Source organism: Mus pahari, chromosome 2 (genome assembly GCF_900095145.1).
Source record: "Mus pahari chromosome 2, PAHARI_EIJ_v1.1, whole genome shotgun sequence".
Taxonomy (NCBI): Eukaryota; Metazoa; Chordata; class Mammalia; order Rodentia; family Muridae; genus Mus; species Mus pahari.
The window spans coordinates 96,734,957-96,755,405 of record NC_034591.1 but is presented as its reverse complement, the minus strand read 5'-3'; positions in this window follow the sequence as shown (position 1 = coordinate 96,755,405).

Here is a 20,449-nt window from a genome sequence, read left to right as displayed (position 1 = left end):
TCTTTAACAACAAAAACAGTTGTCTTCTTGACAACCAAGAGAAAAAAGAAGAATCAATGTCTACAGATGCAAAACAAATTAGTAAAAAAAAAAATGTGACATGGAGACAGGGATTGAAGTTATATGTTTTTTAAGATTTTGTCAAAATTGTTTTCTCATGAGCTAGTTACAAACACCTTCCCTTTCTCATATTTACTATTTTTGTTTTTGTTTGTAATTCTTCTATCTTAAAAGAATTTCAACACACATGATATGCACTTACTGATAAGTCGATATTAGCCCAGAAATTTAGAATACCCAAGATACAATTTGCAAAACATATGAAACTAAAGAATAAGGAAGACCAAAGTGTGGATACTTCATTCCTTCTTAAAAGGGGGAACAAAATGCCCATAGAAAGAGTTACAGAGACAAAGTTTGGAGCTGACACTGAAGGAAGGACCATCCAGAGACTGTCCCATCTGGGGATCCATCACCTAAACAACCACCAAGCCCAGACACTATTGCATATGCCAACAAGAGCTTGCTGACAGGACACTAATATAGCTCTCACCTGTAAGGCTATGCCAGTATATTGCAAATACAGAAGTGGATGCTCACAGTCATCTATTGGGTGGAACACAGGGTCCCCAGTGAAGGAGATAAAGTACCCACGGAGCTGAAGGGGTCTTCAGCCCTATAGGAGTAACTACAATATGAACTAACAAATACCTCCAGAACTCATGTCTCTAGCTGCATATGTAGGAGGAGAGGCTCTTGGTCTTGTGAAGAGTCTATGCCCCAGAATTGGGGAATGCCAGGGCCAGGAAGCAGGAGTGGGTGGGTTGGGGACCAGGAGTAGGGGATTTTCGGCAAGAAAACTAGGAAAGGGGATAGCATTTGAAATGTAAATGAAGAAAATATATAATAAAAAAATGAAAAATAAAGATTTTCAATCAAGACCTGTTGTTTATGCTTTTTTTTTTTTTTCTGAGACAGGGTTTCTCTGTGTAGCCCTGGCTGTCCTGGAACTCACTTTGTAGACCAGGCTGGCCTCGAACTCAGAAATCTGCCTGCCTCTGCCTCCTAAGTGTTGGGATTAAAGGCGTGAACCACCACCGCCCAGCTAAGACCTGTTATTTATATATACAGAATTTTGGCATGTCAAATTTGTGTTAAACGTGTTCTAATTCTTTGTACCTCAAATCACAGAATATAAATTCTGGAATTATTGATAGGCTTATTGAGCTTATAGTAGACAGTGTTAAAAGTACAATTGTGTGGATCACAATTGCACATTAGCAAAGGCAATGTAACTGTCACCTCTCTCTGTCTGCCTCTCTGTCTCTCTCTCTCTTGCCCCTTGTGTGTTTGTGTGTTTGTGTGTATGTATGTTTGTGTGTGTGTGTGTGTGTGTATGTGTGTGTGTGTATTCATGCACACATTTCAGCATGTAATGTAAGCCTGGCTACACAGAAGAACTTCTTGGATGAAGAGGACACATAGCATAAACAATAACTTCATGAAGTCATTAGACCCCGATCTGTGGAATTCACTAAGAAAGTGGAAGACTTTTTAGAAACCTTGTTTTCAGGGTAGTTTGTTCAGAAACAATAATTTCTAAATAGATCAAATTTCTAATTATGATATGAGTTCTACTTAGATACATAATTGGTAAGAATGAACACAGTTCTAGCTGAGTCAATGGAAATTGAGATTAATGGGTTAATTAGATTTGACTTGATGTATTCTTTTGTCAAGGTTCTGGAAGAAGAGGCAGGTAGATGGATTGAAATGGAAATTGGAAAAGATGTTCTTTCTATGTGAGGTCATAAAAAAATAAGTGCTTTGTTAACGGGAACATTTGCAACCCACTTTAAGATGTTGATGATAAGCTATATCACAAAGCAATCAATAATTAAAACTCAGAGTAGTGAACCATTTTTATTCCCAGAGACTCTTTTCTGTGACATCAGCACTTCTAATTTACCGTCTCATGATGAAGACATGAGAGTTCTCTCTTGTGGTTTAATCTGGTTGGAATCAATGTCACGTGTAGTCCAGTGACCGTGGGCTAATTTGATGGTACACTGTGTATTGTTCTCCTACCAGTCTGAATCCCATAGTTTTTTCCTCAGCAGCAAACATTCATTTCCATCAAGCTCTTTCTTCAGCAGGGACTCTATATCCTCAAGAGAATCTCTACCAAGAAAGTAAATAATTGTTGAATTTTCTTCAGTTAGATGATATTTTAGTAAATAAATTTTAGAAAATGTTTTATAGGAGTCTTTGCTTTTGGGTGAGGTAAACCTGAGTTACTATAAGTCAATAATTACAAACTACAAACATCAAAATTTAGGAAAAGTCATTTGCCTTAAATAATTTAAAAGAATGAATTAACATTGTATCACTTACATATTTATAAAGGAAGGTGAGGTTTAGTTAGGTAAAGTTCCATGAGTAGTAATGTTTTATACTTATTGTTTAGATTAATATTGCAGTTGCATTAGAAGATATTGGTGAAATATCAAAAACTAATCATTAAATCAAGTGGTGATTTAATATTGAAGCCACTTAACTCAGTCCCTTACAGACATGGGAAGTGCAATGACTTCAGAGCGCTGTGACTTTGCTTCTGACAGCATAGCTAGCAGCATTCACAATAGTGCTTTCTCTTCTAAATGTGGGCCCTTAAGCCCACAGCACTTCCTATCACAACTCATAAAATATTTGAATAAGTTTTTCTATTAAAGCTAAAACTGTTTACATTGTATGAAATGATCTAGAACTTCTCAACAGACTAGGAACAATATGGAAAGAATAAAATGTAAAACAAGTCTGTCTCTCTTTCCCTGTATCTCTCTCTCTACCTCTCTCTGTCTCTGTCTCTCTGTCTCTTATCTCTCTGTCTTTCTGCCTCTTTGTCTCTGTCTCTCTGTCTCTCTCTGTATCTGTGTCTCTCTGTCTTTGTCTCTGTCTCATTGTCTCTTTCTCTGTCTCTCTGTCAAGCTCTTTATCTGTGTCTCTATGTCTTTGTCTCTGTTTCTCTGTCTTTCTGTCTCTTTCTCTATCTCTTTGTCTTTGGATCTCCATCTCCTTCTGTATCTGTGTGTCTCGCTCACCACTTTTGTATGTTGAATCCTCCCTCTTGCTCCATCTCAGTCTTAATGGACACACAATCATATGTTTAGAAAACCCACTGTATAATACAACAATGAAAACATCTTTTAGAAAATTCAACATAGGGCCCACATTTTATCTATCCACGTTATCCATTACTAAGACATATTGTAATTTTTAAAGACATTTTATCCATGAGTTACTGAACTACTAATTTCAGAGGAAAAGAGGAGAAACACAAACATCAAACAGGAACATGCTACCCCCAAATCCACCCTCATCCACACTGACTATGATATAACTAGACACAAGGGAATATATGGTTTTTAAGAAAGAATGTGCTTTCAGATGTGGAGTAAATCGAAGTTCCAGAGGCCAATGTTACACAGAGAGGTTTTTGTATTTTGTTTGTTTGTTTTCTTTTTCTTTCTTTCTTTCTTTGTTGGGTCCTCCCTCTAAACGGTGTCCTGCCTTTTATAGGCACGCTGGGGGTCGCGCAGCCAGAGTGCAGCAGACCAGCCGGAACACAGCGTCCTCGGATCGCCCACTGTCAACGCCCACTCGTCGCCCGGACCAACCACCAATGTCGTCACGCCTACTCGATTGGACCCGCCTTCTGGACACAGATCAGATGACCCTGCCTAGGGAATGGTTCAACCCCTAGCGGCTGGATTTCTGGTTTCAAACTGATGTAAAACATACCATTTCTAGGAGCCTGCTAACTCTGGTTCCCCCTTGCCTCCCCACCTCTCTGCCCACCTTCATCAGATCCTTGGATCCTAAAACATATAAGTTAACTTCACTTCAGTACCCATCTTCTCTGAACACTGAGTCCTCTGGGAAACACCTAGCTGCCTTGAGCAGCCTGATAGCCCATGCAGACCTCAATCCACCCACAACCTCCCTACCCACCTTAGCTCAGTGGAAGAAATACACTACACCACCATATTATTTAAAAACTTGCCAGATAACACAAATGCTGGGTGAAGAATTTCCTGCCCTAACCTTATCAGCTAGCCTATTTCAGCCATCCACCTGTGGCTGAGGCCATCCTTTCTGGTAGCTCTAGGATCTTACATAGTTTTTGTGTCCTTTGAAAGCCTAGTCCCAAAGACCTCCTCTTTCCCTGTGTTCATTTTCTACCCCCTTCCCTGGGACCCGAAAGTCCCACATTTTTCCTTTCCCCAGCAATTGACTTATGCCTCCTTTATTGACACAATCAATAATCAATTAGGGAAACAACACCTCCGTCTACAAAGAGTGCTGATTCTAAGGCTTAGAAATATTTTCAACAAAATCATAGAAGAAAACTTTTGCAGCTTAAAGAAAGAGCTGCCTAAAAACATACAAGAAGTTTATAGAACACCAATTAAACTAGGAAAGAACGTCCTCCCATCACAAAATAATTAAAACAAAATCTACAGAAGAAAGACAGGATATTAAAAGCATCAAGGGAAAAATGACAGGTAATATACAAAGGCAGACCTATCAGAATTACATCCCAATTCTCAACAGAGACTATAAAAGCCAGAAGGGCTTAGACTGATATCTTGCAACATCTAAGAAAAAACACAGATGCCAATCTAGACTAATATACCCAGCAAAACTCCCAATCACCATAAGTGGAGAAAACAGGATATTTCAAGACAAATCCAGTCTTACAAAAAGTACTAGAGGGAAAATTCCAACCCAAGGAGAATAACTGCATCCATGAAAACACAGGAAATAGGTAATTCCATAGTAGAAAAACAATGGTAGCACCTTTGTTTTGTCAACCTCCTCCCCTCCACAGGAGTAAACACACTAACACTAATGACATCGAAATAACAGGAGTTAACAGTCACTGGTCATTAATACCTCTCAGCATCAATGGACTCAATTTTCCAATAAAAAGATACAGGATAACAGAGTGCATTCCAAAACAGAATCTATCATTCTGCTGAATACAATAAACACACTTCAGCCATTAAGATATATATTACCTCAAAGTAAAGGGATGTAGGGAGGGAACAGGAGGTAGAGATGATGGGGAGGGGAATGGGGGCAGCTTTCAGGGTCAGGTGTGGGGAGGGACAGGAGAGATGGTCAGATGAACATGGGAATGAATGTTAATCTGCAACTGATGAGTGTGAAGAGGTGGAAGACATCTCTAAGATGTGGTAAGGACCCGGAATAAGGGAGATTCCCAAGAATCAATGGGAGTGACCTTAGCTGTGACTCACAGCATTGGAGATATGGAACCTGAAGAGTCTACCTCCTGTAGACAGGCAGGCAGGAAACCCAGTGGAACTATAGGAACACCAACCCACCCAGCAAACTTTCAACCCCAAATTTATCCTAATTTATTCTGTCTACAAGAAATGCAGGGATGGGGAATGGAGCAGAGGCTGAGGGAACAGCCAGCCAATAAACCAATAACAGGCCCAACTTCAGACCCAACCCATGGGTTCCTCACACTATTAATGATACTCTACTATGCTTGCTTAAGAAGTTTTACAGGGCTGTTCTCAGAGAAGCTCAACACTGCTGATGACTCAGACAGATGCAGATACTCACAGAGTGGATGGAGCTTGGGGATTCTTATGGAAGAATAGGGGCAAGGATTGTGGGCCCCAAAGAGAATACGAACTCTACAGGAAGACCAGCAGAAAGAACTAACCTGGACCCTTGGAGCGCTCAGAGACCGAAGCACCAACCAAACGGCTACATGGGCTAGAACTCGGCCTCTCCACACACATGTAACAGAGGTACAGCTTGATTTTCCGTGTGTCCTGAACAACTGTCTGTGGGATATATTCTTTTGGCTGGGGTGCCTTTTCTGACCTCAATGTGAAAGGATGAGCCTAGCCCTTCAAAGACATGATAGTCCTGCGTGAGGGGATAACTAGGGGACCACCCACATGTTCAGGGAAGGAGAGGAATAGGGGATGAGGGAAAGATTATTGGAGGGAATGATAGGAAGGGGGTACTGGGTGGGATGTAATGTGCATAAGTTAAAAAAATAAAATGAAAATGAAAAAACAAAAATATAAAACAAACCAAAAAAAAAAAAAACCAAACCAAAAACAAAACAAAATAAAACAAAACAAAACCTCACTTATATATTATTATAATTAAATTGGTTATTTTGTTTCATTTAATAATTCCAAACATCTTATAATATGGGAAGTTGTGAAATTTGAGAGTCAACTGTTACTTGCTCGAATGACTATTGTCTATGCAAATATGTAGTTCCCTAAAGAAGAAAATTTGTTTTAGTTTCATGAAAATAAGAAAATTGTTGAACAGATATCTCCACCCTAGAATCTTAACTTAAAAATCCTTATGTATTATTATCAAACATAAATCAATTTGCATACATTATAAGTATCATATTATATGCTATATACATACATACTTACACACATATACATGTCAAAATATATCTATTATAAAAATTAGTTATCTAAGGACTAATGCTATCATAATACTCATAAGGTAATCATAATACTATCTGCAGTGAAGGTGTTGATGGAAGGCAATGATAAAGTATGTTTGCCCTGAACTTCTCCCTAGGTGGATTTCTCAGGCATTGAGTTCTTGTCAGATTTCCTGCAGCAACTGTTCCCTTAGGCTCCTCCCCACACAGTCTATGAACAGCATCATTGATCCTGTGACCTATGGGCTCCTCTCAGCTCTCTGTGGCTTTCCTTCAACTGAGTGATGATCCAAGATGGTAATTGATTTGGAAAGGCTTCAGAGGATTGATCTTATCTTAGAATGACCAGAAAAGAAAGTCAGACAGTGTTGCTGGCAGCAGTAACTGACAAAATTGTTTTGAAAACATCACAGATTAAATAAAAAAAGAGAGAGAGAAAACTTTAGGCAACATTCTAAACTTTCCAAAACTGCCTTCTTGCATCCACTTATCATATTTTTTGTTCTGATTCGACACACTTACTCTCCCATTTCCAATTCCCATCCCAACTATGGGAACAAGTTGTTAGAAAGGAGTATCAAAAATGTCTTATTTGAAATAGAACAGAAAATTTTGCCACACCAGGAATTAATGCTTTTATGTCTCGAGACTGATTTCATTAACAGAAACATGTAAAACTTCACATGGCCTAATGCTAAGTTGTACTTTATATCTTCTTGTTTAAACCAGAAATGTTTAGAGCCTAGAGAGAGGATTGCGCTGCAGAGAACACTGGGTACTCTTCCAAAAGATGAGGTTTGGGTCCAAGCATCTATACAGCAACATAAAACAATCTAACACTTCACTTCTAGGTGGTGTAACACCTTCTTTAATGCCCGAAAGCAGTAAATATTCATGTGGCACATAGATATAGATTCTAGTAAAAGATCCTCCACAGATAAATATAATAATATAATTTAAAAAAGTATTTAGGTGACATTGGTATTTTTCTTGGAAGTATGAAATTCTAAATTTGTAAAATCCAACCTAACAAACAAACAAACAAACAAACACCCCACACAAACAAACAAAAAAACAAAGAAAGAAAAGAACCCAAAACAATTTTGAAAATGTAGAATTGAAATCAAGAGATAATAACTTGGCATAATTTGTAAATTCAGAGAGCCAAGATGGAGAGAAAGCCAGGAGTCCTCACACCAGGCTTATTTCAGAAAAAAAAAAAAAAAAAAAAAAAAAGGAGCTACTTCAAGTAGGAATCTAAGTATCAAACAATTGTGTGGTCAAAGGGGCAGAGTAGATGTGGCAGAGTATTAGACATGGTGCTTTGTAGCCCAGGATAGCTGTGATCTACAGCTGTGAATGAGTTTGGATGTCTCATTTACTTGTTTTTATTCCTTTTGTGTGATCCACCACACCAAGTTTTGACAATGCTTTTAACCCTTACATTTCACTTAAGAAATACTTTTCCTATTCAGTTTGTGCCTATCAAGGATCCAGGAAAGATAAGACAGACTTAAATTCCCAGGAGTATCATTGAGTTCAGTTACCTAGTACATGGCATACAATCAATGGAGTTTTCTGTCCAATGAAAAGGGAAAGTAGGTTTGTTTTTTGTTTTTCTTTCCCAAGAAATTTCAAACTTCATCCTTCCAAGGTAAGCATGTATCTGTGGATTTACTCATCGTCAATATTTGTATGTAATGTTATGCTTTTCCTTCTTTTGTGCCACTAATTATGAGGGCGACTTGTTCAGTTAGTGATATAGAAGGACAGCAGGACTCGAAATGACAAAGCAAAGAATACCTTACACAGATTGAGTTATTAAGCATGTCTAGTGAAAGAGTCAATGACTGTGATTTAACTCATTTGTGAAAGAGATTATCGACACCTAGAGAAAGTGAGGACTAACATAACCCTGCAACCTTGGGGAGGGATAAAGTCCTCAAAGCAAGTTCAACCCAATTCTCTAGGGAGGAATTCAATATTCTTCATTGACTCATCACATCACACAGAGAGAATGCAGCCAAAAGTATTTAATATGGCTCAGAAGCATATTTATAACAGACAGATGGTCTTTATAGGCCCAAAGTAGTTCAATTGTTTATGAACAATATTGACACATTTTCTTTTCTTCTTCTTGTTTTTGACTACCATTTTGAGACTACAATTTTAGCATTTCTACTTTTCTCCCTCCATTCCCCACTGGTAATTTCTTCCATGCTTTTGTGCAAATTCATGGCCACATTTTTCATTCATTGTTCTTGCCTGTATATATGTATTTGTTTATACACATACATTCCTAAATATTACATACTCATAAAAACTCATCTTTCAATAAATACCATTAAAAACTGTGCTTAGAGAAAAGCTAACTAAAGTTACTCATAAAATTTCTACATGTACAAAGTCAGAAAGAGAACTCATATATTAAGAGTGTGTAATGTTCTCCCAAATGGAACTCTGTCCCAAGGAGGGAACTTAGCTAGAGCATCCAAGTTTTATTGGTTATAGCCACCTGTAAGTTCATCTCCTGGGAACCTTATGCCCTCTTCTGACCTCTCTGGGTACCTTCATTCACAATGCACATACCTGAACATACATTCATGCATACATACATACATACATACATACATGCAAACATACATACAAACATACATATGTATGCATTTATATATATATGTGTGTGTACATATATATAAAACATATATAATACATTATAAAAATATATGTATTATATAAACATATGTTATATATACATGTATAATAAAATACCTTAGTACATTTAAATATTTTTAATTATTACACCCATACTTGTAACTACTTTAAAATGATCTTCAGTGAGATAGAATAAAACAAGAAATAATTTTTAGTATGGTAGTTTTATGTAGGCATATTTTAGGACATGAGAAGATGTTCATTCTCTTTTCTTCTCTTTCTTTAGTCTAAAAATAACAAGAATCAAAACTTCTGAGTCTCCATTTCTATGAGAAGGGTGACAGGTGGTGTTCCAGGTGCACAAGCGGAGACCTAATCTTCATTGGAACTACACTAATGAGGTGACACCTATCAGTGAGTTACTTGGACAGGATAGCAGTTTGTGTCCATTCTCTCAGCAGATGAGAAAAGCTTTAAACCAAAAGTTTAAAAGATAACGGAATCTGTGTCAGTGCCCCACAATGTGCTGTCATAGTTCATCTAGTAGAAATGAGAGAACATAGCTTGGCTGATTCTGTAACCTCTGGTTTAAGACTCACAAAAGCATGATAGGAAACACCATGTAGTTAAAAGAGAAAAAATATGTTATTGTTTGATTTCCTCAATTTGCAAAGTAATTAACACCAGAGTAAAATAGCAACAAACACCAAAGTCATTTGTGTGGGTGGATCTTCACTAATAAATGGATTAAATACCGTTTAACTAACTAGAAAGGCTTTTCCTGCAACCTTGTGTCTGAAGTAAGTCAGGAGTACAATTGATTATCTGAAATCCCAAGGTTATTATTAGAAATAATTGGTATGAGTAACAAGGCAAGAAGCCATTTTAAAAATCAACGTTTTAGATAACAAAACTCACTGATCAAATCAACATACAATTAACTATGGAAATCATGAGAAAAAAATGTATTATGAAGATATTTATGTCTAAAAATAAGAATCTCTATACATGTATCCTTTGAAATAAGAATATATATGTGACTATTTCTACAAATATAATGCGAGAAACAAGACATATGTTTAATTAGTTATTTATTTCCATCCTGATCAAAGCTTCTCCTCTCTCCTTTCTTCCCAGTCTCTCTCTCTCTCTCTCTCCTGCCGGCCCTTACCATTACACCCTCCCCCGTTTTACTCAGACAAGGGTAGGCCTCCCATGGATGTCAACCAGTTATGACATAATACAATTGTACTGATAGAAGTAAGCCTAGGCACACCTTCTATCAAGGTTAGGCAAGGCAGTTCAGTTAGGAGAAAAGCATTCAAAGGTAGGCAATGCAATCAGAGAAAGCTAAACTGGGAATTTCCTTTTTTATTGTGAAATGTGCAATTAAAAATTCAAAATGGATGAGCAATGAGTAGACAATATGCTCCTATGAAATAAAATGTGATGTAGCCATAAAAAGTAACAAATGTGTACACATATGTCGTATTATGAATATATAGAACATGCTTTTTAAAATTTTAGGAAAAATAAGAAAAGTCACTATAAATGATCAGATATGGGAATAAAATTACTTTTAGTAGAACTTTACATCATTTGAAGTCAGCATATATGTGTATGTGTGTGTGTGTATACATAATGTATTCACATACAAATAAGTATATATATATATATATATATATATATATATATATATATATATATATATATATATATATATATATATATATATATATATATATATATATATAAATCATTAAATAGAGTTATAGCATAGCAATATTCCTGACAAAATTTAAATGTAAAATTGATTACACACCGAAAAATAAACTGACCTCTACAACAAATTATTTTATAGTACCCAAAATAATCAATGTTATTAAATTCTACTTTTGACCGTGAAACTTCAGTATAAGATAGTTAAGCATACAAGGTCACCCACACCATTAATCCCAGCACTTGGAAGGCAGAGGCAGGCGAATTTCTGAGTTCGAGGTCATCCTGGTCTACAGAGTGAGTTCCAGGACAGCCAGGGCTATACAGAGAAAACCTGTCTCGAAAAATCGAAAAACCAAAAAACCAAAAAAAAAAAAAAAAAAAAAAAAAGATAATTAAACATAAAATATGGCAATGGAATCTCCTTTTTTAACCTGAGAGGAATGTTTTTAAGTGTTTTAGTACTAATTTCCATGAATTTATTTTATATCAATTATTATAGAACAAATATATGAAACTATTGACTAGGCTTATTCATCTCTCTAGAGAAGAAAAGGGTGACTATTGAATTGGAAATAGTCAGCAGTACAGGTGGAGTTGAATGTAAGGTACAACTACGTACACAAGAATTTAAAAATTCTATTCCCAGATTTAACCTACTGAAATAGTTATTGGCAATGCTTCGACAGCAGTTATAATGCTCAGCAGTCTTGGATTTAAAATTCTGTTCTTAATTTAAAGAAAAATTAAGCTTTTCTCTGAAAAACAAGTTATCACACAGCTAAAGAGAAATAAGATTATCAAAGTACATGCTGGAGTCAGAAATATGCTCCCAGAAAGTATTGAAGCTATTGTGAAGGAAATATTATGAATATGGAGGTTCTCTAGATTGCATTTTCAGAATAAGTAAAATCACTAATCATTATCACGAGTCAAAGCAGGGAACAGTAAATCCAAATTCCAAGTGATTTTTAATATGTGTTGTAAGGAAACAAAAAGAGCTTTTGTATTCTGAGTCCAGTGATAATACCAAAGTCCTGTTAAATTATGAATGTTATCTTTTAGTAACCATCAATTTTATAATCAATGGAAGAAATCATCTGTGAACTCCAAAATTGATGAATAACTTATGGAAAACTATTCTGGGAAAAGATGTTATAAGAATTTGAATCCAATGCCTCACTGATTACTTACTAATTACAAAAGTAAAAGGAAATAGCTCAATGACAAAGAGATCTAGTCAACACCTAATTAAAATCAATATCACTCGAGACAGCGATATCAGAGTCCTTTCAGCAAAATCTTGCTGGCATGTGCAATAGTGTCTGTGCTTGGTGGCTGATTATGGGATGGATCCCCGGATGGGGTAGTCGCTGGATGGTCCGTCCTTTTGTCTCGTGTGAGGTTATGCCAGTGCCTGGCAAACACAGAAGTGGATTCTCACAGTCAGCTATTGGATGGAACACAGGGCCCCCAATGGAGGAGCTAGAGAAAGTACCCAAGGAGCTGAAGGGGTCTGCAACCCTATAGGTGGAACAACAATATGAACTAACCAGTACCCCCAGAGCTCCTGTCTCTAGCTGTATATGTAGCAGAAGATGGCCTAGTTGGCCGTCATTGAGTAGAGAGGCCCCTTGGTCTTGCAAACTTTATATGCCCCAGTATAGGAGAACGCCAGGGCCAAGAAGTGGGAGTGGGTGGGTTGGGGAGCAGGGCGGTAGGATGGTATAGGGGACTTTCAGGATAGCATTTGAAATGTAAATGAAGAAAATATCTAATAAAAAATTGAAAAAAAATAATATCACACAAAACAATCTAAAACAAGGATAGGCTTTCTTCATTCTGGTCTACAAAAGCAATAACAAAATTTAAGCTATGTACCTTCTTGCAACATTTTTTTAAGACAAGATAAATTATCAAAATCAAGCAATAAGTTCCAGATCATAGAAAATTGTATAACATAATTGCCTTATCTTTTAAAATAAAGACTCCTTTCAACAATGTAAAGAATTTAAAGCATTTTAAGGAGACATAATCAATTCAACTGTCATAGAACTCATTGGATTTTGAACTCTTTTTAATAGGGTATTTGATTATGGGAAAATTTGTATTAGCCTTACAATGAATATATTGATGAAGCAAGAACAGATAATAGGATATGATAATAAGAACTGAGAAAAAAAGTCATGTCAGATGATATATTATGTTAAATATTTTAAATTGGAAATCTCAAAATATTCAGTTAAATTTAAATATATTTGCAATTTACATAGTAAAGGGAACAGAACATGGCATTATATCAAATACCAAGAAAGTTAGAAAGGGAATTTGATGATAACAGAATTTTTCTTGTAGAAAAATTTAAAATATATATATGCATATTATAAAATGTCTTAGGACACAAAACTGAGAGCTGAGTGTTGTTAAACTATAGTGTCAGACCCAGAGTGAAACCAGTCTGTGTTTTATAATAGTATTTATTGCCCTTAGCATATTTATTGTTTGCATATATATCCATGTTGACTTCAGTATTTTTAGTTTTTTTTTCTTTTTATTCTTTCTTTTTTTTTTGGTGTAGGTATTTTGCTTAAATTATTAAAAGGAGAGTCTCTCTACATTCTGGTCTGAAATTGCAAACGTGATAACAAAATATGAGAAATGTATATTCTCACAACAATGCTTAAGATAAGCTTAGTCATAAAATTCTCAGCATAAGTACACAACCTGCATATGTCTGAGGTCCTTGAATTCATGGACACTGGAGTTTCAGATGGTTTGCACTGCCATGTGAGTACTGCTAATTGAGCTTGTGTCTTTTGAAAAAACAGCCAGTACAGTTAAGCAGTGTGCTATTTCTGCTATATTGCCAGCAGCTTTGCTATTCAATTTTTATAAGTCTAAAATAATTTAAAACTTCTTATGGATATGTTAACAAATATTTATATATATGCAGTCTATGTAAATTCAATAATTGAATGGTGATGGGTAGAGACAAATTGGCATTATGAAATGCAGGCCACCCAAAAAAGAGCAAGAAAAAAAATGTCCCTTAATGCCCAAGATGATCATTTACACTTCAGACAGGACTTTGCTTTTGAATTTTAGCACCTTTCTTTTCTGCAAAAACTGGACAAAACAGACAAAAATACATTTTAAGGGAATCACCTTTTATTTTATTTTATTTTATTTTATTTTATTTTATTTTTTTGAAAATCAGGACAGTAGTAGCCCACAAAGGAGACTTTGATAAGGATAGCTAAACACTTCGAGCATGACTGAAATTATCACAAAAGATGTTAGCCAATGGATGAATACAGAATGATGGCAAAACAGCAGCAATTTTCTAGAAAACACTAGCTCAATATCAGTGTTCGGTGGGAGAGAGTTCACATTGTATGACAGAGTCAATGTCCCATGTGTGCTATGATGGGAGAGCGTCTGGTTTAGCCACATTTATCAGATGCTACTGAAGAAGCAGAGGGCTGAGAAACATCCACAGGGTACTGCTCATAAACAATATTTCCTAAAAGCAATTGTCTCCATGTCAACAAAGAGAAAAACAACTTTATGAAATGCATTCTGAGAATATCCTGGACATCTTCAGAGAGTGGCCTGAGACAAAACTCATTCAGGAAATTTCCACTCATAGAGCTTTCAGAAACTGTGGAGAGCTCAATCTAATACTTTCAAAGTACTATGTGCAAGTACACTGACATCAGTCATCAGGAAAAAAATGACACCTCAGACATCAGATACTATACACCAACTATTGACAATTAAAATCAACAGTAGTGGAGTCATTAGAGAATTTGGGAAGAATGCAGGAGAAAGGTGGATAAACATCAGTAACAGAGTAAAAAAAAAAAAATCCACTCAGACATAATAAACTGTATTCATCTAGCAACATCATTAATATGTTGGAAAGTTATTTGCCCTCATTATGTGCTTTATGTATGTATACTGTGTCTAAGTAGACGCCCTCAGAGAATCAGAACCCATGGAACTAAAGTTATGATGGTTGTTAGCCACCTGATATTCTGCTGGGAACTCTACCCTGGTGTTCTGCAACAGCAGTGTGCATGCTTCACTGCTGACTCACACTGTTTCATACTTTTTCACTTGGTTTTCTTCCTTATATTTTGACATAAATGAGACCCATCAGAGAGACATATAGTTTCTCCACAATGTATAAATACATTCAAACATCTTGTTCCACATCATAAATATTTGCAATCTCAATTGTTCTCTTGGTTACCAGGGCTGACACTCCTGAAATAAGGAACATGTTCAAGAAAGCACATCATACTTCAGCAGGAAACAATTCCTTGAAAATTTATTTACTGCCATGCATAATATAGCTAACAACATTAAAACATAGTTTGAAATCACTGAATGTAAGATTATAAATACTTGTATCTCAAAAATAAAGTACAGGATTAAAAAGTTAGCTAATGACTAAATTAATTAACATGATTTAATCTTTGAGCAAGATACATAGACAAATGATAAATATAGACAGACAAATGGATAAATATAGATATATAGATAGATTTCCCATATCACACTGTACAAAATTAACATATTCAACAGCTAATTGTTCAATAAAATTTATAAATATAATTTTGGAAAAAGGTAACATTAAAAAGTCATTAAAATTCAGAATTAAGATGACACTGCAAACAAAGAATGATCACAGTGGAAGAAGCAGCTATGAAGCACATCAAGAAAATGAAAGGAAAATGTTTAAAAAGTCACCCATGAATATCAAGATGGAAGGATCAGGTATTCAGGGCAGGTAGAGCCAGTACAGAAGAACCTTCTGGTATCCCAATGGAGCATTTGCATAAAATACCCAGCTGGCTTTGGTAGCACAACATTCAGGAGGGAAAACTAAACAATAGAGCATTAATCATTACAGATAGTTTTGAAATTAAATTATCATTTGTTGACAGCTTAAAAGACCCTCTGGTTGTAAAATAAGATGAAACCTTGAAAAACATAAAAATGAATTTTTAATTGCTATAATGACCAAACATGTGGTTTTCAAATTGGTAAATAAAGCTGAACAAAATATTACAAAGCTGCAAAGTTTCCTTGTTTCTATTGTGCTTGAATGTTTAATCAAATATTATTGAGTGATACAAGCATATATATTTCGGACTTCTTAATGTTTACTATAGTTTTGAATACTTTATCAGTTTTTCGAGAACAGATGTTTTCTTTCATGATTTTCTATAGATGGATGTTTTACACTAATTCTTTTCCACAAACTTCCATCAAAACACATTTTTCATGATCTTATAGTTCCTTTGAAGTGTAGCTATCTTAAAAGAGAAAAAATAAAATCCACTAAGAGTTTGCTGTTGTATGTGCTCTGTAGACATCATTAGGCAGAAAAACACAAGAATCAAGGACAACATTTTTTGTAATTAGCTCAAGACAAAATTCCTGAGTAAATATCAACTCCATCTGTCATTTACAACATTATTGAAGACTATTCTTTCTTTTATTCACTAAGGGTGTCATGCAAGTGGAATTCAGAGTCAGTTTTCTCCAGTACCATGAGGACTCTATGAATGGAACTCATGTCATCAGACTTGATAGAATGCACATTTGCCCACAGAGTCATCTCAGTCTTTCTCATGTCCTTTTTTCTCTATAAATGGTATTCTTATTTTCTGAATAAAGATGTATGCTAATTATCTAACTTCCCAATAATATTGTAAACCAATTTTTGAAATAAGCGTTATGTACTTAACTTAAAAAATACACTATAACAGGGGCTAAAAGTCTGGCTCAGCAGTTAAGAGTGCTTAAAGAGAATCCAAGTTTAATTCCCAGCACCTCCCCCATGCCATTCACAAAAACCCAGAACTTGAGCTCCAGGGAATAGAAAGCCCTCTTCTGGTTTCCAGATACACTTACATATCCACATGCACAGAAGCACAACCACCACACGGAGACACATATAATTTTTTATTAGATTTTTTTATTTACATTTCAAATGTTATCCCCCTTTCTGGTTTCCTCTCTGAAAATCCCGTATCTTATCCCCCACTCCCTGCTCACCAACCCACCCACTACCGCTTTTCCGTCCTGCATTCCCTTACACTAGGGTATTGAGCCTTCTCAGGACGAAGGGCCTCTCCTCCCATTGATGTCTAACAAGGCCATCCTCTGCTACATATGTAGCTGGAGCCATGGGTCCCTCCATGTGTATACTCTGGTTGGTGGTTTGGTCCCTGGGAGCTCTGGGGTTACTGGCTGGTTCATACTGTTGTTCCTCCAATGGGGCTACAAGCTCCTTCATCTCCTTCAGTCCTTTCTCTAGCTCCTCCATTGTAGACCTGATGCTCAGTCCAGTAATTTTTTTAAAAGTTAAAAATTTCAAACAATTCAAACTAACACTCTGAAAAATTCTAAAATTTGTTTTTTCTCACAAATTGCTTCCTTAAATACTCCTCATCAAACTAGAGTATAAAATTTGATGAACATTCCTTCTGTTTCCCTCTATAAAAGTGCAGGCCTTTGAGGGACATCAATTGAACATGACATAGTGAGATACAATAAGACTAGGCACAAACCCTATTATCAAGGCTGGGTGAGCCAAGCCAGTTGAAGAGAAAGGGTCACATCAGGAGCATTTAGTTCCACTCAGCCTTGGAAATTATATAAACAGAGTCTATGTTACAGTTGGATTTAAACAGTGAGTATGGAAAAAGTAGAGTTAAATTTAGTAGGGAACTTACTGTTCAAATATTTTCTTAGTGTGACCATAGTTCACACATACTCATTCACCATTTTTATATATGAAATAATTATTTTCTAATTATATTTGTATTTTAAAAAACAATGTGAGAGAGTGTGTGTATGTGTGTGTGTGTGTGTTTGTGTGTGTGTGCATGTGTGTGTGTGTATTTGTGTGTGTGTCTGTGCACACATGCATTCCTACTACAGTGAGTAGAAGTCAGAGGACAATTTGTTAGAGTCTGAGCTATCCTTACATCATATGAGTTCTGGGAATCAAATTTAAGTCTTCAGGCATCTTGGCAGGAGCCTTTACCTGAGTCAACTTGTGGGTTCTATACTCATATTTTTAAATCATAAGCTATAAGACACAGCAAGTCTGATATGAAAGGCATTCTGTTTTTAACAACAGGAAGAAAAAGACAGGATTGTGTCTAGACAGAAATCACCAATCATTGACTTACTTTAAAATCTACCAATTTTCATTGATTATTTTTATATCAGAGAGATCATAATGCCACATCTAAGGATCTAACCTATAGCAATGCAAACTCTATCATTTACCAGGACATAAAATGTGGTCATAGATGAACTTCGTTGTATAACCATAAATAAACTTAATATTTAATAATTTTATGGTGCTTTTTCTTTTAACATATTAATAAAAATGATGAGAAAAATATTTGAGGAAGTTTATATTAAAAATTAAAAATATATTTTATTTTCAACATATCCATGACCATAGTTTCCCTTTCCTCCACAACTCCCAGTCCCACCTTCATCTCCTTTCTCCTCCAGATCCATTCCTCCTCTGTTTTCCTTTTGAAAAGTTTAGAGATCCTAGGTATATGAATGGAACATGATGTACATAATACAATAAGACTAGACACAAACCCTATTACCAAGGCTAGGTGAGGGAACCCAGTAGGAGGAACAGTGTCCTAAGAGTAGGAAAGAGTCAGAGACACCCCCCCCCCCATAAAAAGCCCCTATGAGCCCTGCTTATTTGTTGTCTGTGGGTCATGGTCCCTTGGGCCTCTACTGACTCCTATACCCCCCCCCCATCTTCTATAGGGTTTCCTGAGATCCAATGGGAGGGACCCATTGCAGACATCCAATTTTTGTTATCTATCTGTCCATCTGTCTATCTATATATCTATCTATCATCTATCTACCTATCTATCTACCTACCTATGTAGATAAATATATATGTACACACACATACATACACACACACACATACACATATATATATATATATATATATTAAATAATCTAAAATATAATTACTACAGGGCCATATGAAACTTTCCAACTCATAATGTTCTTTGGAATTCATGATATATATCTTCTTAGCAATAATGAGTGTGTTTGGAGGCAAATGGAGAAATGTAGTAATTATAAATTAATTCAATGCAGGCAAAATATGGATAAATTATGAAAAACTGAATCCATCCTACTTCATTGTTTATCACACACCTAAAGAGCTAATGTGGACCATCCAAAATTCTGTTGTTGTAGTTTGAGATAGAGATTTTTCTTGTTGCTGTTAAAATTAAGGTGGAGTAATGAATGTGCACACAAACATATATACGTATGCATTCAAATACTAAAGCATGTATATTTTCAAATAAAACTTTTACCTTTGAATTTCTGACAATATGACAATGCAAACAGTATGACTAATGTAATTTAAGATATGTAAACCAGAGGCAGCTGTGAGGAGAGAAATAAATGCATTGATATTAGATGAAAAAAAGAAAATTATGGCTAATTATAATTCCAGATTTTATGTCTTTAATCCTGGGCTCAACTGACATGAAGGCAAAGAAGGAAGCATACTCACACCTGCTTTTTGGGAACAGAATGCATGATAGACAGTCTCTACTGGAAACACAATGAACATCATTAGATAATGGGTGGGTGAAAACTAGAAAGTTGAGGAATATTTATTATTAGGTAAAAAATATTATATAAAATCTATTATTTGTAAATTAACTTTGATGGCTTTTACCTCCTGCAAGCCATAATAAACATGTTTTAGAACATATTAGGCAATATAATATTGAGCATCAGAATGATTATATTGTCTGTACGGTAAGCTACCATAGTGGTTGCCCAACTTCAGGCTACAGGTCAGCCTTCAGCCTGAAAAGACACTTTCGTGACTATTCAAAGTCATACATTCACAAATCCTTCAGTATTAAGAGCTTAGTATCAATGACAGAAAGACAGAATGCTCAGAGAAGAGCAGCAAGGAGCTGAATGACACATGATTTGTATTGCCTCATTACCATTTTCTGAAAACTCCACTGTCTCTCCTTTCTGTGTCAATTAAGTTACTTTCTAGTACTGAATTGCCTGGTTTTTATAATGAATTTCTGAGAGACAATAATTATGCAATGAAAATGACCTAAAACATTATTTTTTCAAAATTAATTGAAGAAACTCTTTTAAAATATTGTCTTTGTTAGGGTTTCCATTCCTATGAAAACACATCATAGCCTCTTCTATTCTGGACTCTAAAACCAGAGAATCACATGGTTGAAACTGCCAAGTGCTGCTGGCTGCAGAGGCTGGGAAAAGACCCACTTTTTCAATTACATCTTCACCAGTTTTCTGTTTCAATATTTTTCTTTCTTATCTAAGCTTGACTGTCCTATAGACCAGGATGGCTCTGTAAAATAGGCTGTCCTTGAACTCAGAGAGATCTGCATGCCTCTGCTTTCTGAATCCTGGGATTAAAGGTGTGTACCACCAAGACTAGACCTAATATTTATTATAATTCCTTTTCACAGTTGAAAGTTTCTC